At 37.2% G+C, this 27,492-nt stretch overlaps 1 protein-coding gene and 1 pseudogene across 3 annotated transcripts in view; one reads left to right on the top strand and one right to left on the bottom strand.

Moving 5' to 3' along the window:
- CNTNAP2 (contactin associated protein 2) overlaps window positions 1-27,492 on the bottom strand; it is a 1,959,883-nt gene that overhangs the window by 1,216,314 nt on the left and 716,077 nt on the right. The window contains exon 1 of one of the 3 annotated variants that reach the window (XM_047694950.1): window positions 22,639-22,768. The exons of the other annotated variants lie outside the window; for them this stretch is intronic. The gene's annotated coding sequence lies outside the window, so the exon portion shown is untranslated. Of the gene's footprint in view, window positions 1-22,638; window positions 22,769-27,492 lie in introns of those variants that run through there. 3 annotated transcript variants of the gene reach the window in all.
- LOC125081489 (uncharacterized) lies at window positions 14,834-14,992 on the top strand (annotated as a pseudogene).

The raw sequence follows: 27,492 nt of genomic DNA, 5'->3' as shown, positions 1-27,492 counted from the left end.
TGAGAATGTAAATGGGTTCACAGGTCACTTTATGTCAAGTGGAAAATGAATAATAGTTTGGTTCCTGTGGGCTTGAGAAAAACATGCATCACTGATCCCTCAAGGATTAATTTCTCGTGATAAATGCAATTGTCTAAAATAATAGTGGGGGAAACCAATCATTCTAAATGCAACACCCAGAGTAAGTGGATGAGAGCTGCCCATTTTAAAAGGACAAAGAATTCAAAAGGAGTGGCCAGGGGTGCCCACTAGTATGTGCTCAACAGTTGCTCTTCGGCACCTGATTATGATCCTCTCACAGCTGGAGGTCAAAAATAAAAAAGCCATCCACATGTCTGGGATATTTATGACTGAGCTACTATGATGTGGTCTCTTAAAGGGGGGAAAAAAAAAAAGACCACATCCAAACTTTGGGGAAAATTAGCCTGGGATTGGTTTAAATTCTGGTATCAAACTGAGGGGGTTATTAAACTGAGAGTTTAGAAAAGGACAGTTTGCTTCCTGCATGTAGTATCTGCCTATTGTTGGCAGTTACTAAAGAACATTTATTCTTTTCATTAAATTTCTTATCTGTGGGTCTCAGATTGCTGCTAAACTTTTTGAATAAATCCTTATAACCATAATGTGACATAATTGCTACAGCTTTTTATTTATTTTTATTTATTTATTTTTTAAGATTTTTATTTATTTATTTGGCAGAGAGGCAGGCAGGTGGGAGGTGGGGGGAAGCAGGCTCCCTGCTGAGCAGAGAGCCTGATTTGGGGCTTGATCCCAGGACCCTGAGATCATGACCCGAGCCAAAGGCAGAGGCTTAACCCACTGAGCTACCCAGGTGCCCCTGCTACAGCTTTTTAAAAAAACAATTGTAGAGACTGCAATAAGGAGAGTTATTGTTTCTGAAGGCTATACCACGGTGTAATCAATATGGGCACCAGACAAGACAAGTACAAAAAGCTCAGAGCCCACCTAACAGGATTTTTCAGTCTCTGGCCTCCCTCTTGGCCCAGCTGCCAAGGAACCATAACAGGCCAGTCCTGAGAAAATACAAACATCCCCAGAATGGGTAATAAGAATGTTTAAAGAAAGCACAGTAACAGTTTGCAGAGGGAAGGATATGTATTTTGGACCTGAGTGGGATTATTAAGTGTTGTACATATACATCAGGGAGAGCAAGAAACTGTGGCTCATATTCCTATTTCCCCAGGGAGGGCTGTGTATGTTAGGAGAGATTTTAGTGAAAGGAAAGAAAAAGCTAAGGCAAGACGATGTGGCAAGAGTCAGGTGTAGCCTGGAAGATAGACAAGAGGGAGAGACAGTCTCTGGGTCCCTGAGAAACTAACACCTGGGAGAAAGTAGTAGTGACAGTGAATGGCAGCAGAGTCAGGGGTCCACAAAAGGGACATGAGGATATGTAAGAGGGGACAACCCGCTGTGACCCAGGGTCAAGAGGAAAGGATATGCCACCCACGACAACCAAGTTTTGAATCTCCTGCTTTCTTCTGAGGACGGCCTTTACTTTCCTCGTTTAAAGCTTGAATCCCTCTAGATCCCTCATAATTCCTTCTTAACCTTGGCTTGACAAATGGAGTCCCATATTCTGTGCATCTGACCTTAGCCTTCTTGATGCCTTTGCTTCTCCCTGGATCATGAGCTCCCTATTTACACCCTGCCTGGAAATATGATTCCAGCTCATATTTCTTTCTTTTTCTTAATGGTTTTGCTTTGTCGTCTTGACTCTGGATTGTATATCCCACTTTGAGAAGAGTCATAGCAATACGAGAATGATCTGAGTCTTTTCCCACTTTAGATTATAAAAGTCATGGTCCTGATTCACAGAGCCATAAAAAGTCTTGGGGAAAGACAGAATATGATGGAAAAGGCAATCTTATCAGTGCTGAGTTAAATGAAGAAAAATAATGAGGAGAGGATGTCTAAATTTAAGCTTATTTAGTGAGCCTAAAGAAGAGAAGTTTTCATATTTCAGTTGTTCATTCAATTCATTTGAGTAAGATACCTCCTATATGCCAGGTAACAGTCTAAATGCTGAGGGCATGTAAAATACAGATGACAACAACTAAGGTCATAATTAATTAAAAATACATGAAAATGTCCTGTAAGGAAAAAAAGTATCAGCATATAAAATACTAGATGTATCATTTCCTGTTTTATATATGATATTTGATAACAAAAGTAGGCACTTAAACATACTTTTGTTTACCCCCTTCATCCATCTGGATCCATGCCTCTGTGTATTTCTGGAGAGAAATCAAACATCATCGTAGTGAAGTGCTTTTATTCCCACTCCACGTAGAGTTAGCTGGACCTTAATGAGGTAACTATGCACCACTCCCTTGGCACATCTGAGAGACACAGTAAGTGCTAGATTCTGGTCACTCTCTATATCTTCCCTGACCGCTGCAGGTAGCAGAATAGACGATTTTAAGAATGGATTTATACAGTAAAGTTGGATCTAACAGTCAGGCTAGATTCTAATGGCTTTGGCAAAGGATAAATTCTGTATATCCATATCATTACTGAAAGTTTCATTAAATCACACATAAGATATATAATAAAATACTGTATAAATGGTTTTGTGCATATACATATTAATCCATCATTTCATTATTAATTGTTCTATTCTTTATCTCTATTCTTCTTTCTCTGGCTCTCAAGTCATCTTTCACTGTGAACCCCAAGAATGCCCTTCATATCATCGTTCTCCTCTTCCCTGGCTGTATAAACAATGAACCTAACTTTCTTTTCTATGGCCTGAAAAAAAGTTAACATCATTTGCACATTTTTACTACTTAAACAAATATATTCTTCTTTCCTTTTTTAAGTGGGCATATAGTTAAATCCACTTAAGTTCAATTTTTTTTTTAAAGATTTATTTTGAGAGAGAGTGCATGAGCAGGAGGGAGGGGCAGAAGGAGAGGGAGAAGCAGGCTCCCCACTGAGCAGGGAGCCTGACACAGGGCTCCATCCTAAGACCCCAGGATCATGACCTTAGCTGAAGCCATTTAACTGACTGAGCCATCAAAGGCACCCCTTAAGTTCAACGCTGCTATGAGATAATGCCCCCCTACACAATTCTTGTTTCATTACTCTTTCATTTATTGACTGATCTCAGTTATATTTACCCAAAACATAGTAGTCTGTTCAAAGGTTCATCCAGAATACCAGCCTTACATGGGAGGAACCTTGTATTCTTTTAGTCTTTTAAGGGACATTAATCAACATACAGACAAGCCTATATCTTAAAAAGGGAAGTCCTAGAAACTGCCCTGAGTAGGAAAAATAATGAATTGATTCTACATTCATAATAGTATCTGTTTTCTGATTCCACAGTCTTTTAGTAGAGTATTATTTAAACTTTTTTCTTCCCTTTGGCAGCACAGACAGGAGATAATTACAGATTGCAGTGTACTTTTGGCTTTAAGCCCAGCTGAAACAGAATGTGGAAGGATGCACTTTCTCTTCCTTCCAAGACAGACCTATAGGATATGCTCAAAACCAAGAGGAAAAATCAAACTAGGCAGTGGATAAGTAATAGTAAACAAGATTATTTCCAATAAATGGAAGGAAACAAGTTGACATTTTCTGGAAGGGGCCTTGTAGATGCTTATACATTAGTATATTACCATAGTTATACATGGAATAGATTCTTATAAAGGGCAGTGCAGAATATCTCTGCAGGTTTTTTAACCAAATTGCACATGTCTTTAACTTCATTTCTGACTATCAAGGCTATACATAAACCAGAAACAATCAAATGTGAAAGTTAAAACAACAGTATAAAAAACTTTGTATTATAGCTTTGCCTCAGCTAGAACATAAATGATCTCCTGTATCTATTTCATTTTTAAAGTAATCTGTGATGGGATTGGAAGTATGAATTCATTTGGAGGAGAAAAGCTATCAGTGGGAAAGACAAACTTGGCCATAATAAGATGACATAGAAACCTATCAATCATGGCCAGTGTTCTGTAATATGTAAATTATCAACGTACTGACTATCATATACTGAGATGACTAATGTATTTAATATTGAGTACCCATGTTAACTGCCAGAGGCTATGTGTTGGTGAATCCCCATCAGACTTATCTCTCATTTTCTACACTACATGAATTGACCTGCTAATGGAAAACAAAACAAAACAAAAAGTTAAATATTTGATGCAAAGGAACTATTCTAAATTCCTCAGATCTCTCTGGTAAAGGAATAATGCATTTTAATAAATGTAAAATGCTTTAAAAATTATCTCTAGGGTTATCCTACAATGTACTCTTTTACACTTGATAAACACTTCATACTTAAAACTGCCTTATTAATTTAAAACAATTATGATTCCCTTTGCCTTGTTTACCCCTAGGGAGTAACTGTGGTTCAAGTAGGTCAAAGTTTATAAATAAAAACTTTTCTCATTGGAAAGCAAGATTTCTTTTCTTTACTCCTTATTAGTAAGGCACTGAGTGACGTTTTCAGACAATTTGCATGTGGCATGTAGGACTCTGTGCCAAGAAAATCATAAATGGCTTTTGATGGAAAAATCCTAAAACGAAGGGAATAAATACACATAAGTTTTCTTGGTTCATGGTAACTCAACAAACACAGATGGATATTACCAGTCGCTAAAAGCAAACACCTCTTGGCAACAATGTCAAATAATCTAGAGTTTACCGGGGGGTCAGACAGTTCAGATAATACAAAGGGGCTCAGATATAATGGCAGGGGATAAGACTCGAACTCGATTAATAATTCTGTTCAAGTGGGACCCTGCGTATATTTTGTCAGGGCAAGGAAGCACTTATACTAGTCAGATGTCAAATAAGGCTATATAACATGTCAGAGAAAGTGGAAGGTCCACTCATAGAAACAGAATAATTCTCAACAAAAATTATGCTACCAAAAGATTTAAAACCTCCATTCTGTTTCCTTCTGCAAAAGGTAAGCAACTACCAAATATTTCCCCTCTCCTTGGACTGACATTGGGGGGCTGTGCATGATCGCAGACATGGGCGGTATTCTGAATCAGTGAAAATATAATGGAGTAGTTAATAATTGTTTCTGGGACAATTTGATATGCACATATAAGAAGTAAACCTAGGCAAGTATTTCACATTATATAATAATTTCAGATGAATGAAAGTTGTACAAGTGATATTTTTAAATTTTAGAGAAAAAAGGAGTATCTTTTTGACATTTGAATTAGAGAAGGATTGTTCTTGTAATACACATACCATAGAAGAAAATATTGGTCAATTAAAGAACTTTTAATGGGGAAAAAAAAAAAAACAAAACAAAAGATACAGGCACAATGTGAAAAGATACAGCACAGATAAGGGGAAAAAAATTTTAAAGTCCACTAGATCCATCAATTATAACAGAGAAATATCTTCTCTGATAGTGTGAATCCTACTGTCAAGTTCCTGATTAAACAACTCCCTTCCAGATGTAAGAATTTATATGTAAAGAAGTATGGTTTTCTTTTTTTTTTTCTTTTACATATAGTTTTTTGTCTCTTTCAGTCACTTGAAAGCATAATATGCAAAATTTTTTTCATCTATGAACTCTTCACAGGTTTAACGAGCCGTTAGTGTAGCATTTCCATTACATTGGTCACATTCATTCTGCTCCAGCAAAGCATACATTTCAAAATGTAAAATGTGCCCATTGTGTGTCCATTCAATGTGACATCCTAATTTTAGAAAAAAAATAGCAGTTACCCTTAATGACATTTTATTAAACATTAGAAGAAATCATTGTGTATTAGATTATAAGTTAATGAAATTTTATTGCCAAGCCATATAAATGCAAGAAATAAAATTTCAAAGCAGGAAATAAGACTGCAAAGACTCTTACTATCTATGCAGCAATTTAAGAAAAAATAAAAGACGTTATCTGGAAGAGTCATACCATAGATTATAAGGCAGTATCCTAACAGTTGATTCTTTAAAACTATCTGCAAAAACTAGAAACAATGTGTAGGTGTGCCCTTTCACTTACATTTACATATTTTTAATACTCTGCAAAAGACCCATGGCAGCACGTTCACTTACTACTGTTAAGAACAAATCCTCTTCAAAATGGCATTGATAATTCTTCCAGTTTTCAACTACTGTAAACATAAGGGATTTGGAGCTTTTGTTATTTTTAAAATAAATAAGAGGCTGCAGGTTATTCATTTCAATTAACACCAAAGCAAGCGATTGCACAGTCACATCTACAAAAACATTTACATTCCACTTAACATTTTGAAGTTTTGGGTCTGATTACGATTTGCTACAGCTTACTTACTAATTTGTCCTTCTTGCATTTAGCTTTTCCAGTGTCAGTTTCTCCGTTTTACAGTGATTTTAGGAACAGAGCCGAGACTGTGCATTCACTCAGCATTTTGCCAGCGTGGTTTGGGGTACTAGGCAAGGAGGATTGAAAGATAGATATGACATATCCATAGCCAACAAGTTCACAGCCACTCTGGAGGTAAGGGCAATAATTAAGTTAATATATAAAGATTTTTGTTTGGCTGGGAATATAACGTCTGATCTCATATGATACATGAGACATTGTTCTAAGGTCATCACACATGTTGTAATTTTTCATCCTCACTACAAAGCCATGTGGAAGGTATTATCTTGTAGTTTCCAGAAGAGGAAAAAATAATAGCTAGCATTTACTGACTGAATACCAAATGTCAGGGTTTTATGTAGAACTTTATGCCTTTTATCTTGTTTTATCTATAGAACAACCCTCTAAGATAGTATTCCTATTGTCTTCTCTTCAAACATGAGGAAAGCAGCTTAAGTGAATATATCAGTCAGATTTCTCCAGAGAAAGAGAACCATAGGGATAAAAATAAAGAGACTTATTATATGGAAATGGCTCCTATGATCATGGAAACTTAGCAAGTCACAAGAGCTGCAAGGTTAGTCAGCAAGCTGGAGACCCAGGTGAGCCAAAGTTATAATTCCCATCCAAAGACCAGTCAGCACAAGGCCCAGGAAAAGTCAATAATGCTAGTTCAAAGGCCATCAGGCAAGAAGAATTCTCTCTTGGTTGGGGTAGGGTCAGCTTTTCTGTTCTATCCAGGCCTTCATTAGGGAGGGCAATCTGCCTTACTCTACCAATTTAAATGCTAAGTTTTAAAAAAAGATTTTATTTATTTGAGAGAGAGTGAGAGCAAGTACCACAGGAGCAGGGGGAGGAGCAGGGGCAGGAGCAGGGGCAAAGGGACAAGCAGAGTCTGTGCTGAGCACAGAGACATGCTAAGCACAGAGCTAGATGAGGGGCTCAATCCCATGACCCTGAGATCATGACCTGAGCCAAAATCAAGAGTTGGAAGCTTAACAGACTGAGCCACCCAGGTACCCCTTAAATGTTAATTTTATCCAAAAAAAAAAAAAAAAAACCTCCTCACTGAAACACCCAAAATAAAATTTTCCAAATATCTAGGCATGTCACGGTCCAGTCAATTCAACACATAAAATTAACCATCACAGGTACTGAAAGTAACACAATCAGTAAATGGTGAAGCCTGGACACAAACCAGAAGCTTTACTCTTAAAAAACTATGCAATGCATCCTTTGAAAAATTAAGAAACTACTCCAAGTCACAGTTAGTAATAGATCCATATGCACCTCCAAAGTACTACTTTCTACCGTATTATGGTGATTCTAACACTTGAAACAGTAGTGGTCTTTGATTTCTATACCTTCCTGAATAGCAAAAATGCTCATGAGACCACTTACAATTCTTTTTCTATTATTGATTACTCAGATCTAAAATAGCACTGACCATCCATGATGTCTCATTCTACCTAGATACTGCCCCAGCTGAAACCAACCTTGAGAGCTGAAGAATTCTTTGATCTGTTCCAAGAAATCCAACAGAAGTAATTTCATATCCCACTGAATATAATCTTATACCATCAACACAGATCAACCACCATCTCATAGCCCTGTCACTTATAATAAACATGCATGCTTGCATTTCCTTTTAAAAAATGATGTGGACTCCATATCACTCGGCATCAGGGAAATACAAATCAAAACCACAATGAGATATCACCTCACACCAGTCAGAATGGCTAAAATTAACAAATCAGGAAATGACAGATGCTGGCGAGGATGCGGAGAAAGGGGAACCCTCCTACACTGTTGGTGGGAATGCAAGCTGGTGCAACCACTCTGGAAAACAGCATGGAGGTTCCTCAAAATGTTGAAAATAGAACCACCCTATGACCCAGCAATTGCACTGCTGGGTATTTACACTAAAGATACAAACGTAGTGATCCGAAGGGCACGTGCACCCGAATGTTTATAGCAGCAATGTCTACAATAGCCAAACTATGGAAAGAACCTAGATGTCCATCAACAGACGAATGGATAAAGAAGATGTGGTATATATACACAATGGAATACTATGCAGCCATCAAAAGAAATGAAATCTTGCCATTTGCGACGACGTGGATGGAACTAGAGGGTATCATGCTTAGCGAAATAAGTCAATCGGAGAAAGACAACTATCATATGATCTCCCTGATATGAGGGAGAGGAGATGCAACATGGGGGGTTAAGGGGGTAGGAGAAGAGTAAATGAAACAAGATGGGATTGAGAGGGAGACAAACCATAAAGACTCTTAATCTCACAAAACAGAGGGTTGATGGGGGGAGGGGGGTTGGGAGGGGGGTGGGATTATGGACATTGGGGAGGGTATGTGCTATGGTGAGTGCTGTGAAGTGTGTAAACCTGGCGGTTCACAGACCTGTACCCCTGGGGATAAAAATATATGTTTATAAAAAATAAAATTTAAAAAAAAAGAAATAATTAAAAAAATGATGTGGAAATGAATATTTTTAAGTACAGAAATTCTGAAGAATCCACAGAAGAAATTTGTACTAATGGTATGAAAAATGTCTACTAAGTATCTTTAATCACTATGCTCTTATAAGTGCTATTTTGAAACAGTAAGAAAAGGATTTTCCTGAATAGATGGCAAAATTAGGAATACCTAGCTTAGAAGGTTGTTAATCATGTATCTTGGAATCTTTTATCAGCATATCTAAACAAAGATAAACCATGTATATATGCCCTCAGATAATACAGCTGTTCCAGAAAGTTGATGAGGGCACCTGTTTTCATAAGTAGGCACAATTCTTTAATAGACCTCAGAGGTTTGCCTCCCCGAGCCTCTGATACCTAAGGCAAGATCAACATTGTTACTGCTTCTCCTCTGGTGAGGAACATTTTGTCATATTAATGACCTCCTGGCTAATAGACCCTAATTTTCTAAACCCTTCACACATACTATCTTCAGTGTTGCTGTACTTTTCCTTACCAGACTTAGCAAGAATTGATTCACATTTTAGAAAGGCCAACATATATAATCCAAACACAGTACTCATCTCCTTTAACAGGGCTATGGTCTTTTCAACTTGCTTGCCTTAACCCTGCCCCATGTGATGGACCCTGAACAGGAAGAAATGTTAGGAGACCTGGTTCAAGTCCTTAAGTCACTCAATTTATAGGCAAGGGGATCACGACAATTCTCTACTCTTCTTTAAGGAACAGATTAGGAAAGTGAGACTTGAAGTTCACACGGTTTCAACTAATCAACTTTACTGTAAAATAATTGAGAATACAGAATAAGAAATTTAGATTCCTTGGCAGGAATAATTATGACTGAGCACTGCAAGGGTATTTCTAGCCCCATTTTTTTTGATGTTTCAGTAAGATTTAATAGTTTTGTGGGGTTTTGGGGGGGTTTTGTTTTTGGTGGGGTTTTTTTTTTTTTTTTTTTTTTGGTCTTTTCATTTTAACTAAGTAGCAAGACAAAAACATCCACGGTTTTACTAAGACACCTTGTCAAAGCCAAGTAAAGCCTTTTGCAAAAAAGACAGCAGGCCTCTAAGCTAACGTAGAAAATGCAAACTTGGCCTGATCACAACCTGTAGGCTCCCATTTCTTGAGTGTTAACTTGTAGCAATGAGACAGAATCCCAATGAATCCATTACTCCATGACCACTTCAGGAACCACTTAAAAAATCTCACTTTTTACCCATGGCACTAGTTCTGGTAAAATGGACTGGATGTCCATTTGGGGAGAACTCATTTATAAAGGTTCATCAGTACCGTGTCCTGAGATTTTAGTTTCCCATCAAAACTCCCCTTCAGGTGGCCATGAGTACTTAAAGGTTCCTTGATGTGTCCCCTGCAGCCCCACTTTGTTCTCAGTTCCACTGGTTTAAACCACGACATATCCTTTCTGTTGAAGAACAGGTAAAATTTTGACAGGGTGACCACTCAAGAAAGCTCTCCTGATGACCATCCTACCTGGATCCACTGACAACAGAGGGAATGTGGCAATGAGGCTGTGCGTTCCATTGCTATTCTGTTTGAAAAGCAGCAAAGATGCAGGAGGAAACATGATTGGGCCATATATTGTCACAGCAGCTTTCCAGCCTCATTTCTACCAGAACCTTAGAGAATATATCTGAGATGTTAAGCTTTGAAAGTATGGTTATAGACATGGGAACTGGTGAGAGAGAGAGAGATGACATAAGAATGAAAAGTTCTGGACCATATCGGTTCAGCAAGTAAAGCAGAGAAATCAGAGGGGAGGTTGAGGCAAAATCCAAGGACCAGTAAAACATATTCCCAGGCATCAAAATAGCTGAGCGATGATAAGGGAATAGGAATGTGATCTGGCGGCTTATTTCTATGAAGAAGAGATGCTCTGAGGTGAAAGTTTGCAAATACCACGACAATTTCATTTATTCTGTCTTAATGTAATGATAAAAATATTTGATCCAGACTTTATACTCTTTGATTGGCCTTTAAAATTGTTTTATAATCCTATGTGCTGGTAAGTATAAATGGATACAAAGATGAAAATGAAGCTTAAGACCCTTACTCTCACAGCCTGTTAAAGACCCTATAAGAAGCTCTTCCAATGTATTTTCATATTAGGTATTTTTGTAAATTGCAAGAGGATGTATTTTAAGCACGAATGGCTATAACCATCATCTTATTTCTGCTTTCTCTCCATCTCGCTTCCCCTCATGCTTGGTAGCACTAGAACTGTTCCTTCTATCTACTCTGACAATATACACAGCAGTATGACATGAATTACAGAAGCAGAGGTTGTGATCAGAGGAACAAGTCCTTTGAAACCTAGCACCACTAGCATGAGTATTGTAAAAAAAAAAAAAAAAAAAAAAAAAAGTATTGTAATGTACCAAGACAGAAGGTAGTCTGTAGATTGATTCAATAACCAAATGTATAAAATTACAAAGTACTCGATTCAATACTTAGTCAAAAAGGAGTTCTCTAATACTTGATAATGTAACATATGCAATTATAAATTATAATATATGTAATTATAAACTCAAAAAAACATTGTTTTATTGAAGAAATGGAATATTTTATTAAGCACTTAATGCCACGTAACTACAATCTGAAATACATTTTAGAATCTTACAATTTAAAAAACTGAGGGGCGCCTGGGTGGCTCAGTGGGTTAAAGCCGCTGCCTTCGGCTCAGGTCATGATCCCAGGGTCCTGGGATCGAGCCCCGCATCGGGCTCTCTGCTCAGCAGGGAGCCTGCTTCCCTTCCTCTCTCTCTCTGCCTGCCTCTCTGCCTACTTGTGATCTCTGTCTGTCAAATAAATAAATAAATAAATCTTTAAAAAAAATAAAAATAAAAATAAAAATAAAAAATAAAATAAAAAACTGAGAAATTCAAACTCCTGATTGGGCCCTATTTAAAGATTATATTCTTTAGTCAGACTTAATTTATAAGAACAATGAAAGAAAACTCAGATGCAAAATTAATGGAGCAAGAAACAAAGATCAAGACGAGCAATGAAATTAACAGATATTATTCCAGGGACGCCCAAGTGGCTCAGTCGGTTAAGCATCTGCCTTCAGCTCAGGTCATGATCCCAGGGGCCTGGGACTGAGTCCCCATCATCCAGCTCCTTGCTTAGCGGGGAACCTGCTTCTCCCTCTCCCTGCTGCCCCCCCTGCTTGTACTTGTGCGCTCTCTCTCTCTCTCTCTCTCTTACAAATAAATAATTGTCTTTTAAAAAGTAGATATCATTCTGATACTGAGAAACAAATCACAACAAAAATTCTCTTATACCAGGGACAGATATGCTTCTTTTCTGTAAAGGGTCAAACAGTAAGTATTTTAGACTTTGCATACCATCCTGCCTCTGCCACAACTCTTCAACTCAATGGTGGTAGGGAACGGCATCCACAGGCAATAAACAAAGAAATGGGCCTGACCAACCTGGCTTCTATTGTAGATCACACTAGAAGAAATACTTCATTAAAAGAAAGAGATGAACAGCAAGTAGAAGAGGCTCTAAGATTTTTTAATTATCCAAAGAATGAATAATATCTTCATTGAAATGTATCTTTTCCTCATTTGACAAAATATATTAGTATCAGCAAAGATACTAATTTCATACTATGCTAGTATAAGACAACAAAAAATGCTGTAAATTTAAAGTGTATTTAGGATTAATCACTATATCCTAAAACTTCAAATGTTCTGAAATCATATATACAAAGGGGCCTTGACCAGTATGTTCATAAAGTAGACAACCATCCTAAAAATTTACAAATTTCTATGACACTACTAATAACAAGAGAAAAAACTAGAGAAAAAAAAATTTTTTAAATTAACCACCACTTGGGGCACCTGGGTGGCTCAGTGGGTTAAGCCTCTGCCTTCGGCTCAGGTCATGATCTCAGAGTCCTGGGATCGAGCCCAGCATCAGGCTCTCTGCTCAGCAGGGAGCCTGCTTCCTCCTCTCTCTCTGCCTGCCTCTCTGCCTGCTTGTGATCTCTCTGTCAAATAAATAAATAAAATCTTAAAAAAAAAATTAACCACCATTCTAGGGGAACGGCCAAATTATAGTTCTTTTTCCTACATAGAAAATTTTATTAGAAGTCACTGTCATAAGGAATGATAATGAAAGAGGATTACAGGAACACAGTTATTTACAAAGATGGTATTAGTAAATTTTGTGAACATTTATATTTATCTCTTTTTAAATTATCAATTTGAGTAATTTCTTTTCTAAATTAGTACTCATTTTTTTTAAATTTTTATTTTTTATAAACATATATTTTTATCCCCGGGGGTACAGGTCTGTGAATCGCCAGGTTTACACACTTCACAGCACTCACCATAGCACATACCCTCCCCAATGTCCATAACCCCCCCCAACCCCCCACCCCCATCAACGCTCTGTTTTGTGAGATTAAGAGTCAACTATGGTTTGTCTCCCTCCCAATTAGTACTCATTTTTAAACTTCATTATGTGTTAGCAATTTTGAATTGTTTTTTTCCTAATGGAAAGCTCCCCAAATTATTAAGGTTCCCCCAAATCTGGAAATGATTATTAACACTCAATAATTCATCTTTAGATTTTGAATGCTTTATTTAAAATGAAGATTTTTAACACACTTTATATAACATGTTGCTATTAATCCTATAAATACAAGGACCTAAGGATGACTTTATTAAATGTGCTCATAAAAACACATTCAGGGGCGCCTGGGTGGCTCAGTGGGTTAAAGCCTCTGCCTTTGGCTCAGGTCATGATCCCAAGGTCCTGGGATTGAGCCCTGCATTGGGCTCTCTGCTCAGCGGGGAGCCTGCTTCCCTCTCCCTCTCTGCCTGCCTCTATGCCTACTTGTGATCTCTATCAAATAAATAAACTTAAAAAAAAATCAATTCAGATAAATAATCATAGAAGATGATGAGTCGTTATTTCTGTGCTTTTAAAGACAAGAGAGAAAGAAGAAGAAATACTAAAAGTCTTTAGGCCTTCAGTCTGGTGGATTCAGCCTCAGGGGTCAGATGTTCTTCTGATTCCAATGGTAGTAAAAAGGGTATTTTTAAGTTAAAAGAAAGAAAGAGAGAACAATAGGAACAGTATCTTTTCAGTTTTACTTGTAGAAAAACCCTCCCAGTGTCTCCTTTTGAATCCAACTTTCTACGCCCTAACTTGGATAAAGGAGATTGATGGTCCTCTAGGCAGGGGGACATTTTGGCACAAGGGCGATGTAGCTTCAGCGTGGGGATTGTTCAAATATAGAAACAGGAAGATTCTTATATCTTTTTTTTATCTGTGGAAATGTAAAATGTAAAACGAGAGATTAAATAAAATGATCTATAAATGTCCCTACACTTCCAACATGGATTCTAAGAGCAGCAACGCCATTGTTAATAGTGTCAAGTTGATTGCAATTAATTGCAGAAGTCAACAGAGACTAGAACTGATCAGCATGAGTCTGATTCCAGTGTCTGCACTAAAGATAGGTTCTTAATTCATAATGAAGAGGGACAGGATGAGTGAAATAAGTGATTCACCAAGCGTGGACAAAGAATAAGATTTTTCAATCAGGGCTATTTCCCAATCTCCCAAACTAGCTTTTTTTTTTCCCCTATTTTCTATTTTTGTTAAGAACCCAATTTAAGATTTGATAAACTATAAATACCCAAACCTCAGAAAACCAACTAATTTGTCCTGGTGGAAACATAGAGACATCTCTGGGCTGAGTCCAAAAAACACCTTATGAAAATCAAGGATGAAACTCCAGTCATTCTTATTTAGTGATACATAAGTCACATAGGGTTACATTTTAACTTAAAACATGATAGTGTTCTGCTCTCAGAGAGTTCTCCAACTAAGCAGGGATCCAGATGTTTTGTAAAGAAGAGTACAAATGATAACAAATACAAACAAGACACATTTACAAATGGAATTCTGATGCCCATTGCAAATGTTCCCGAAGTAAAAGAAAACCAGGAGGCAGCTTTGCACAGTGGCAGTATCGTAGCCAATGAGGTTTATCCGAGGTGCGATTATTGCTAATTGAAGAAAACCAGGAGGCATTTTTCAAATGTCAGTGAGACCACACGAGATGCTCCTATGACTATTATGACTTGTACTTTTTTTCTTATTTAAAGGTAGCAGGTATTTACAGGAGAAAAATATAAAAAGAATGCCAACAAAAAAGCAGAAGAACAAATCATTTATATCTTACCATCTGAGACAACTACCATTAAGTTATTGTGTTAATTGAATGTAAATAAATTTTTAAAAAGACATTAACTAGCAAAAAAAGTTATTGTGTATAACTTTAAGATTTCTTTATACACATGTATATCTACATTAATAATGTGTATCCTTGCAAATGTAAGTATATTACTATTGTTTGGTATTTTACTTTTGTCACTTACCATTATTTCTATTATAGATACCTTTTCATTTACTATCATGTTTAGAACCACATTCTTTTTTATTGTATAGTTTTAATAAAAATCTATAATAATGGACACTTTGTTTCTATTTTCTAGAATTATTACAAACTATGCTGCAATGAAAATATTTTAATGCCCTTTTAGAGCTTCTCCCAATCTTTCCTAAGGATAATTAGAACAAATGGGTCAAAGTGTAAGCCCATTTTAATGTCCTTAGATGTTGCCAAACTGCTTTTGAGGAAATAGCACCAATTAACATTAGTAGTTAATTAAATTAGTACAACTTTTTTAGGGATTTTCTTATTTATGTATTTTACAGAGAGAGACAGCGAGAGAGGGAACACAAGCAGGGGGAATGGGAGAGGGAGAAGCAGGCTTCCCGCTGAGCAGGGAGCCCGATCCTGGGCTCAATTCCAGGGTCCTGGGATCATGACCTGAGCCGAAGGCAGATGATTAATGACTGAACTACCCAGGCACCCCAAATTAGTACAATTTTCATAGTGATGGGATGAACACACAAATTTTTTTAATTGGCTACTTCTGTGTATTTTTGGTAAATTTTCCATGCACACTTTTTTGCCTTTTTATCCTCTGGAGTATTGGTCTTTTTATCATTAATTTGTATAAGTCACTTATGTTTTTATATTACCTGATACATTTCTAAACATTCTCTTCAGACTTTTTTGAACTATTTTCTGTCCTTCAACTGTATTCCCCTGGTAGTCCCTTCTTTCTCTTTCTCTTTCTTTGTCTCTCTCTCTCCTCCTCCTCCTCATCTCCTTCACTCTCATTTATTATTTAGTGGGGCCACAAAAAGTCTTTTATTTGAATATGATGAGAGCCTTCACACAACCTATTTTTTCGGCTAGAAGAAAAAGGGAAATGGGCAAAGGTTTTGTCATTGCTGTTGAGTCACTGCACATGTAAACCTGCTTTCATCTACCCCCAGTATTTGACTGACAGTGTGGCTATCTAGAGAATTTTACGTGGTATTCTCCCCTTATAGAATCTTGAAAGTATTGCTCTTTTGCATTCTAGCATACAGTGCTGCTTTTTTTTCCTTAATTGAAGTATGGGTGACATATAATGCTATGTTAGTTCCAAGTGTACCATATAGTGATTTGACAGTTCTTTACGTTACTCTGTGCTCACGACAGTAAGTGTAATCACCATCTGTCACTATACAATGTTATTACAATATTTTTGACTATATTCCCTTGCTGTACTTTTCATCTCCATGAAATTATTTTATAATTGGAAGTTTACAGATGAAGGGGATTAAAAAGTACAGAGTTGCTTTTGAAACAGTCATGCCATAATGATTCTTACTGACCAAGACAGCCATAATGTTCCCCTCAACTTGATTAAACTCTAGAGGGGTTTCTTCTTGACTCTTGGTCATCTCCCTTTTCTTAGAGCATTTTATTTTAGAAAACCTGCCATTCTAAATTCTTTCTCTGCCCCTTAGAGATGAAATCTTTTAAAAGCCTTTGCCATCCATCAGGGAAATACAAATCAAAACCACCATGAGATACCACCTCACACGGGTCAGAACAGCTAAAATTAACAAGTCAGGAAATGACAGATGTTGGTGAGGATGCAGAGAAAGGGGAACCCTCCTACACTGTTGGTGGGAATGCAAGCTGGTGCAGCCACCCTGGAAAATAGCACGGAGGTTCCTCAAAAAGTTGAAAATAGAGCTACCCTATGACCCAGCAATTGCACTACTGGGTATTTACCCTAAAGATACAAACATAGTGGTCTGAAGGGGCACGGGCACCCAAATGTTTAGAGCAGCAATGTCCACGATAGCCAAACTATGGAAAGAACCTAGATGTCCATCAAGAGATGAATGGATAAAGAAGAAATGGTATATATACACAACAGAATACTACGCAGCCATCAAAAAATGAAATCTTGCCATCTGCAAGATGTAGATGGAACTAGAGGGTATTATGCTGAGTGAAATAACTCAATCAGAGAAAGACAATTATCCTAAGACCTCCCTGATATGAGGAATCTGAGAGGCAGAGTAGGGGATTTGGTGGATAGGGAAGGAAAAAATGAAACAAGATGGGATCAGGAGGGAGACAAACCATAAAAGACTCTTAATCTCACAAAACAAACTGAGGGTTGCTGGAGGGAGGCGGGTAGGGAGAGGGTGGTTGCATTTTAGACATTGGGAAGGGTGTGTGCTAGGGTGAGGGCTGTGAAATGTGTAAGCCTGATGATTCACAGACCAGTACCCCTGGGGCAAATAATACATTATATGTTAATAAAAACAATAATTTAAAAAAGCCTTTGCCATTTATACAACCCAAAAATGTCTTTTTCAAGAACCTGGGAGGCCTTTGAAAAGTAAACATCAAGGGAGCTAGCACCCCTATCTCCCAGTTTGTGTGGGAAGGAAGAAGACTAACTTTGATGGGATCCTTGCTCCAAGATATAACTACTGTCTGTGATAAAGATAGGAGAAAGTTTACTTTTCCTTTGGATCAAGCCAATTAGCAAGCACTGGTGGCCTGTATTGCACAAGGTCAGCTCTTAAAAACTCTCCAGGCTTTTGTTTCTGTGGAGTATAGTTAAGACTGAGTTCTGGCCTCTCTTCTCTATGACAACAGCTTTGGATAATGTCCTCCTTGCCTGTTTAACTTTGTCCAGCACAATTTTTACTTTGAGACTACATTTATTCTTTTTATTAAATCTGAGATTCTGAATATCCAAAGTAATATTCCTTGCTGTGTGTCATGATATACATATATTTGAGACACAAATATTCATATCCCATGAACAGACTTACAATCAGCACTTTATTACTCAGCCTCTACCCTTCTTTCCTATTATATCTATGCTTCCAAATCCTAAATTCCTGAGGTGGCAGGGGGAAAGGTTGCTGATGTCTATCCCTACAGCTTTTGTGACTGAACCTTTCTCTGTTCATTTAAGTCAGTTATAAAAACAGATATAATGAAAATAAAATACAAATGCAATACAAATACAAAGTCTATCAAACTTTGTTGAACTCCCTTAACTGCTATTATTCCATTGGATATTCTCTTTATTCTTATGGATCAACGCTTTTTTAAAAACACTTTTCGCCCCTCTACTCCCATGGGGGGAGACTGCCAATAGTTATGATTAAAAATATGGGGAGATTCTAGATCATGTAGAAAAATCTCTGTAGATTTATGGATTTTATTCTAAAAGAAGTGGGAAGTCACAGAGTTCTGAAGTAGGAGATTTGACATGGTATGATTAATGCTTTCAAAAGATTACTCCAGCTACTGTGAAGATAATGTATTATGGGTGTTCAAAAATGGATGCAAGACAGACAGACCAGTATGGAGGAACTGTGGAAGTCCAGATGAAAGATGATGTTGGCTAGAATGAAATTATTAGTGGAGGAGACAGAATCAAGTGGAAGCATTTAAGATTCAGTTTGATGGTTGAACTGACAAGCCTTAACGAGGAAGTAGAGAGGCAAGAGAGACGGAGGCTCCTACATTTTTGGCTGAATGGCTGGCCTGTTTTACTGGGACGGTAAAAAAGTAGTATGTACCAAGAGATGTATATTCTCTTTGCATTTCAACAACTATTTTGGCACATAAAAGTGAATGGCAATTTAGCTTTGTCGTACATTTCAATCTTCAAATCTTGTTATTTATTGATCCTTAACAAGGCTTTATAAATTAAATCCAAATTTTGTCTGAACCCTTCTTTATTTCCATTTTCAAGTTCTTTTGGTTCTTCTTTCTTCCTCCATTTTTAGTTGTTTTCAGTCATTTTCTTATAGAAAATCTAGTTTTTAAAATCAAATTTATTTGTAAAACTTAGTACTTGTGTTTATGACCTTGGCCCTTACTGTTGAATCAGAAAACGACCACTTCTTACCACTGCACTACACCACCTTAGTGCAAAACCATCATCTTCTACCAGACTACAAAAACCTCTCTACGCTGCCGCCCCTGCTATCCTACATGGTACCTTCAGATGGTTCCCACAGTAAACTCTTTAATTAAAAGTCTGATCACATCATCCCTCATCAGTAAATAAATAAGTAACAGGATAAAATAAATCTTCAGTGACTTTTCCTTATGCACACATTAAAATACAAAATGTTCACCATGGTCATGAAACCCTATATGATCTCAAGTCCTGCAACCCACCCCCCACCACTTCAATGTCATCTTCTAAAATGCCACTACACCACTGTAGCTGTTCCCAGCTATGCTGGCCTCTTGAAGATAACCAACATGCACTCCCACTCTATAAACTGCTACCTCAAGGTCGCATCATTTCATTTAGTCCAATTACTGTCTTTTCACAGAGAATTCCCAAGATAGATCAGTTACTTTTGACACAGACACCACAACAATTTGGTGAATACATTGTCCTAAGCGCACTTGAGAATGTAGCCAAGGAAATTTGTAAATGAGATGTAAAAATTACTATCGACAAGGCTAGATTTTCTAATTTTGTGCCACAAAGCTCTATTTGGGGTGCTGCTAGTTGATTTACTTTTTTTTTTTTTTAAGATTTCTTTATTTGAGAGAGAGAGCATGTGTGTGTGCATGAGAGAGAAATAGCAAAAAAAAAAGTTTAATTTCAAATCTCTCATATTGATAGCCATTTTCAAATCACATCAATTGTATATAGAATACAATTTAATGGAAGAGACTTAAATTCTTGACTAATCTTGAAGAAAAAATGACTGAAAATGAGCTAACCAGGAGAAAGGAATCATGAATATATGTTTTTCCTCTCTTTATAATTTTTTTTGTCAACTGCCATGCACCATTAAAAATCATTTGAAATATCATTTGAGAACTTTAAACAGAAGAGAAAATTAAAGATTTTAAATAGAAGAGAAATATTCATTTATAAATTATTTTACCTAATTTTAAATGAGGCCAACTACTGACACCACAGCTGAGGAAGCCATCAACATGTCACTGACATATGACAACTAAATATGTGTATTTCTTAAATATCACATTTAGCTTTAGACCCCCCCCCCCCCAAAAAAAATAGGATACTAAGATGAACTGCCATTCCAAAATCAAGAGAAAAACGCCAAGCCCGGTAAATCCTTTTATCGGAAATGAACATTTTAAGTCTATAGACCTTGGAGGAGAGGTAAGTTACAGAAGAATCACAACCTTAGACATTTGTTTTCCACCTTAACGACACAAGAATGATGTTACTAGGTCAACTAGCCTAAGAAAATAACAAACAAAAAAATGATGTGCCCACTATTACCAGCTAGGTTCCAGGGAAATAGAATGTGAAAAGCCAAAGGAAAGAAACTTCTACAATCTCTGTGAAGCTTAAACTTAATTTCAGCCCACAGTTTGGGCAACAAGGTAATATGGGAATGACTTCTTGTCATTACATTTATAATAGCATCTCTCTGTCTCTCTCTCTCTCACACACACACACACACACACACACACACTAAGATCCCTCCATTCTATATTTTTTTTAAAAGGAAGATGGAGTACAAAATATGATGCCTGGTACTTTTTTCATAGCATTAATAAAAGGTCAGATTTTTTAAATATGAGAGTATAGGCAGAAAATTCTGTATGGCAATGGGGAGCTCTGTTACTCTTTTCTGAATTTACAAATTGGTAATAATGCTGTAACACTAGCTTTCCTATAAAATAACCAGATCTTAAAATGAGTTTGGCAACATTCCAAAGTCTGCTGCAACCATCATTCCTGTGATAATCTGATAAGCCAACAATACCCATATGAATTCAAAACAGCTGAAAGCAAAATGTCTGAAACTGAAAAAAAATCTCATTTATGATCAGTTAAGGAAAAAGTTCTAGGTATTGAAAAATATAATCTTCAATGCAATTTGGTTTCCCTTAGGCTTCCATTTTCCGTGAGTTGACTTAGTTTTCCTGCAGGAACTAAAATCACCAAGTTCTGGCACTAAAGGAAGTGCTTTTCCTACTGTATCTGGTTTCCATAACTATAAAATCAAGATGCATTTGCAGTACCCAGATCCTTTTATTATAGGCACATTAAAAAAACTGATGGGTTAAGAATTGAGTATCATCAAGAAAAAGAGTACCAAAAAATCCAAAAAAGATTCTCTTTCTCATGGGGACACTGAACTGGGAGGTAAATGACAATCACATTCCCACAGCTATTACAGTGATGCTGAATAGACAATCGTTTCAAATTATTTCTTTCACTGGAAGAAATATTTCAAAGAGGAGGAAGAAAAGCAAACTTTTCACATCTTCTTTGTTATTTATGTGTTGCTCTCCAATGGATGAGTGGCAGTTTTGACTTGCCGCAGACACATTTGCTATACTGAATTCTCTACTTGCTACTTAGAGTTGTGAACAAATGGAGAAGGAATGGGTTCCCCAAGTGGAAAATGAGCCACACAGAAGAATTCAAAATGAAGTCCTATTGTGAATTTCTAAGCTATCCTATAAAAGTGAGGAGCAAAATTATAGCCTGATCCTTGCTTATGCCTGCTGATGCTGTTCTATATGGGGGATGGGGGGGGTGGGGAGTAATCTTACTCCTTTAGGGGTGGATTTATAAAGGATGATGTGTTTCTTCTTTGGTCAATGTCTAGCATTTGCTAAGTTTTCTATTGTTTCCTGTATTGTTAATGCTAAATATTCGATCCCCTGGACACATTTCAAAATTATATTTTTTTTGTTTCTTCAATATCCTACAGTAAAGCCTAGTCTGCACGGATGCACCTTCTGTACCCAACCTTAGGTAGGACAATGATGAATTCACAAATTCATCTCCAGTAATTCATCAGAATTTTCATACTTGGGAGACCACCAATGCCTAACACCTGGCCTGGTATATCGTAAGCCCAATAAATATTTGTTGAATGAGTGAATGAGTCACTATATTGGGTCTGGAGAACCAAGAAGAATTATAAGGATGTTTGCCATAAAATTTTGGAAACACGGAGTCCAGCACCGGCTCCAACAACTCCATGAAAGTGAATACTCCCCTCTTCATCGCAGGAAAGGAACTGAGGGCTGCTGGGGGGGGGGGGGGCGGGTAGGCATAGGGCAGTGGGTGATAGACACTGGGGAAGGTATGTGCTATGGTGAGTGCTGTGAATTGTGTAAGGCTGATAATTCACAGACCTGTAGTCCTGGGGCTAATAATACATTATATGTTAAATTAAAAGAAAAGAAAAGAATTAGAAGAAGTGGTGAAATCGGGACCAAGGACAGGAGAACTCTAGGGACCACCAGCCGAGGCGGTAACAAATCCAGACAAGTGCGGGAGGATGGAGGGCTCCGAGAAGGATTGTTCAGGGCAAAATTCACACGTATAAAATTATATATATGTATATAAAATACCTGGCTGGGCCTGGGCGCAGTGCCGCCGCACGGTGACTCTGAGTATGGGGAACGAGGCGACCACAAGGCCTGGGGCTTGCCCCACAGGCATCAGAAGCAGGGATCCTTACAGAAGACTCTGGAACAAGGGCGTCCGGGGACTCAGCTCCCTGCGCTTCCGGCTCCCGCAGAGCTCCCCGAGATCTCGCGAGATCAGGTTTCCCCCGGGAAAAGCAGGCGCACCTGTGGCTGGTGGCCTGAGTCCACCTTCTTTGAGACACCCTGAAGTTCAGTGCCTCCCAGCCATCCTCCTGCCCTCCATCGGGACCTGAACTTACTCCCGCCAACACTGGGCAGGATCCAGCTGCGCCCTTGCCTTCTTGGGAAACTCCATGCCCAACCCAGACCAAGTCTGTGCCTGCAGGTGACACAGATGTCAGGAAAAGATTCCTGGGTGGAGGGGCTAGGGTGAAGAGGTCAACTCCTCCATGGCAGGGGGCTGAGAGTAGGGCTGGGTGAAAAAGAGAAAGCAATGACCTTCGTTCTTCAAGGGGAAGGCATGAGGGGAAAAAAGAAAAAATTAAATTAAAAAAAATGTATATATGCATATGCACTAATGACTCATTTTATAAGGTTGATCATACTGAAAGAACATCTAAAACTTTGGTGTAGGGGCGCCTGGGTGGCTCAGTGGGTTAAGCCACTGCCTTCGGCTCAGGTCATGATCTCAGGGTCCTGGGATCGAGTCCCTCATCAGGCTCTCTGCTGGACGGGGAGCCTGCTTCCCTCTCTCTCTCTCTCTGCCTGCCTGCCTCTCTGTCTACTTGTGATCTCTCTCTGTCAAATAAATAATAAATAAAATCTTTTAAAAAAAATAAAAAAAATAAAACTTTGGTGTAAAGTTAAGGAATAAATTAAAAATAGGAGCTAATAGAAAACTAAGAAATTAAAACATGAGATAAATACTAATTCCAAGAAAAATAAGAGAGTTTTAATAAAAGTATCATCATTTCCTACATTATGGGGCTCAGATGTAAAAAAAAAATACTGTCAAATTCATATATCATAAAAGTTTGATATAATTGTATTTACGTATTTTACAGAGGTGGAATAAATAAAAGCCAGTATAAAATATTTTAAACTTAAAAAAAATCAAGAAAATGCAAATAGTCTGTTGTTTATAAATATGGATGCATTCATTACAAAAATAGCAGAATTGCAGGAGATTGCCTCGAGAGAGTAGGAATCACGGGTAGGAATGAGTGGCAATGGTGTGTTTTGTTGTAAATCTTTTAAAACAATTTGTTTTTTAAAATCATACATATGCATTACTCTGATAAAAAAATAAAAGACAATGCATGCTAATTTACAATGGGTAGTATAATTTATGTAAATAAGATTTTTATACTATGTTTTAAAGTTAATCTGTTAGATATTTATGTATCTTACCTGCAACCTAAGCTTTGCAAGAGAGTATCATTATACATGTTCTAATTCTGGAGAAAACAGAATCTTTTCATCAGATTTACTAAATCATAGCCAGAACACTGGGGTCATGGTCAAAGATTAATTGTCACAATATGTTAAAACGCTGAAAATTTAGTTTTCAATATTAAATGAATAAAAGCAGTTTTCTACAATACATTTTAACAAATATAAACACTTTCCTGGTCTCAAGGTTATAAGCCATCAGTCCTTGGAACTATTAAAACATACGTCCAAGTCTTGCAAAAGAGCCCTTTGCCCTTCCCGGTGAACAGATTTAGAAAATTAAAGTTTTGATGGCATTAAAAAAAAAATAGGACTCTATTGAAATCACACAGTAAATGATGTGCCAAGATTGCTTCTTTATCTAAATAAAGAAAGACTAAGGACTAACCCAAAGCTCTTATGTCAATAGTTTCTTTGCTGGAAATTTCTCTCAAGGATTTCTCTTTTAGTGCTAATGGAAATATGTGGCTTTTGGGTTCACAAATAATTTTCAAGGCTGAATCAAAGTTATTTCTTATTTTTATATCTATATCTATTAAGAAATAGAATCTCAAAAAACACTACATTTCTTTTTTTTTTTTTTAAGATTTTTATTTATTTATTTGACAGAGAGAGATCACAAGTAGACGGAGAGGAAGGCAGAGAGAGAGAGAGAGAGGGAAGCAGGTTTCTTGCCGAGCAGAGAGCCCGATGTGGGACTCGATCCCAGGACCCTGAGATCATGACCTGAGCCGAAGGCAGCGGCTTAACCCACTGAGCCATCCAGGCGCCCACTACATTTCTTTTTTTATAATGTATCTATCTTCTGATAATATAAATGACTTGTAAGTTTTGTGATTTTATACAAAGAAACTGTTCTTTTTGTTTTCTTATAGAAAGAGTTCTTTACAACTCTACAATATTTATATTTCCTTCATAGCTATTATATCATTCTTAACATAACCAAAGCAATTTCAATGATTTTATTGTTTAAAAATTATTTTGGTTAGATAAAAGTTGAAGCTATAAAGATATAGAATACAAACCTGACTGTGAACAGTGAAATTGTACAAAGATCTCTGAATAACTCATTCATTCACTCACAAATATTTATTACAGAGGGTCTATAAGGTTATCAGGCAGAATGCTAAGTACACATTAGTTCCCTACCTATGAAATTCATGGTTTGCATGAGGAAGAGACCCAAAAGTTCAATTTCAGAGAAGGAACTCAATTGGAATTAAAACTTTTTTAAAAAATTAAGTTTTTAATTTTTATTATTTTTAAAAGATTTTATTTATTTGTCAAAGAGAAAGAGAGAGCATGTACAAGTAGGGGGAACAGCATGCAGAGGGAGAAGCAGGCTCCTCACTGAGCAAGGAGCCAGATGTGGGACTTGATCCCAGAATCCCCAGGATCATGACCTGAGCCGAAGGCAGACGCTTAACCCACTGAGCCACCCAGGCATCCCTGGCATTATAACTTAATTGCAGAGAGGAAATTTTTCTACACAAGGCAAATGGGTACAATTTCGTGGTTCCATTTGCTCTACATATGGGTGGCTAAGAATAGAGAGGGAGTAATACTATCAGAGGAACAGAATCAGTTTAAAAAGTTAAAATTTTTGTTATATTATCTCTAAATATACACATGTATATGTGCACACACACATACACACATGCGCACACACACAAACACACACACACCCTCAGATTAGTGTTAATACAGTCTGAAATGCCCTAATCAGAAATACAAGAACCTATGATTAGTTATTTAATAATTAAGTATTCTAAAAGATTGGTGAGTTAATAACTAAAGAATTTTACTCCAAAGGCTGACTGCCAGAGCCAGCTCCTGTAAGTAATTCACCCAGTATTATCTTCAGTCAGAATCACAGGCTTGGTAAATAAGCACAAGATTTTTTTCTCATAAAATGGTGAAGTGGCTGATCTTTCTGGTTTAGACTGGATAGAAGTGTCAGAGAAGCATTCCTGCCCCCACAAGAATAGGGTGAAGGAGCCTATAGAAAATGACCTATAATATATAAAAAAAAAATGACCTTTGGGCTATATCCCCGTAGCTCTAAGATTTTAATTGGTCCTGCTCAGAAGCTTATTGGAGGATTTCATAGCCTGAGTCTAACCAAAAGGTTAGCTGGATATGACTGCTAGAATATTATGGCTTGTCTGGAGTAAATGTTCAACCATTTATAAAAATAAATTCATTTATATGCTTCACTTTAACAATATACAGCTGACCCTTGAACAACATGGGTTGAACTAAACAGATCCACTTACACACAGATTTTTTTTTATAAATACAGTGAAGTACTATAAATGTGTCTTTTCTTCCTTATGACTTTTTTTTTTTTTTTTTGACAGACAGAGATCACCAGTAGGCACACAGGCAGGCAGAGAGAGAGGAAGAAGCTGGCCTCCCGCCAAGCAGAGAGCCCGAAGCGGGGCTCGATGTGGGGCTCAATGCAGGGCTCGATCCCAGGACCCTGAGATCATGACCTGAGCCGAAGGCAGAGACCCAACCCACTGAGCCACCCAGGTGCCCCTCCTTATGACTTTCTTAATAGCATTTTCTTTTCTCTAGATTTGTTGTAAGAATACAGTAGTAGTATATATAACATTCAAAATATGTGTTAATCAACTGTTTATGTTACTGCTAAGGCTTCCGGTCAACAGTAAGCTATTAGTAGTTAAAGTCTGGGGAAGTCAAAAGGTATACATGGATTTTCAACTATGCAGGGAGGGTCAATACTCCTAACTCCTGCATTATTCAAGTGTCAGCTACATACTTAAATAAATCTGGCTCAGAAGTCCTTAGTACCTGACTACCATGAAGGTCAACGAAATCTGGTACCACTCCTCAACCTGTAATATTGACAAGAAACAATAAAAATCTCTAGATTAGGAGAGAATGTCTTTCTAGAAAATGTCTTAAAGGTATTTTACGTCTTGCTCTGAAACTCTTCATAAACTTCTGATTATCATAGCTGCTAATGTTATCTTAGAAGATATAAGTAATATATTTTCAGGTATAATATAGTAATTAACTTATGAAAAATATGTAATACCTAAGAATACTCTTAATTGTAAGGTTATACTTCATAAATGATGGATATTTTTAAAGTTTTTGATAACTCATATATGCATTTTTAAGAGTTTATATTTATGATTATTTTGTGCCATTAAAAAGAGAATGAGGACTTGAAATTCAAACTTTACTTTCCCTTCTACCTGGTATGCAAAAATTAGCTGAAATACAACAGAAGAGTCAATCATTTAGTTTTAACATTAACATCTTTATACTTGGTTTGACTAATACTTTTTTCCCTTTACAAAAAAGAGAGCAGACTGGTTGAATAATTATTAAAATTTGGCTCCTAACTTAAAT

This window comes from Lutra lutra, chromosome 11 (genome assembly GCF_902655055.1).
Source record: "Lutra lutra chromosome 11, mLutLut1.2, whole genome shotgun sequence".
In the NCBI taxonomy this organism is placed as follows: domain Eukaryota; kingdom Metazoa; phylum Chordata; class Mammalia; order Carnivora; family Mustelidae; genus Lutra; species Lutra lutra.
Note: the sequence above shows the minus strand (reverse complement) of the source record. Positions and strands in the feature narration are given on the sequence as shown.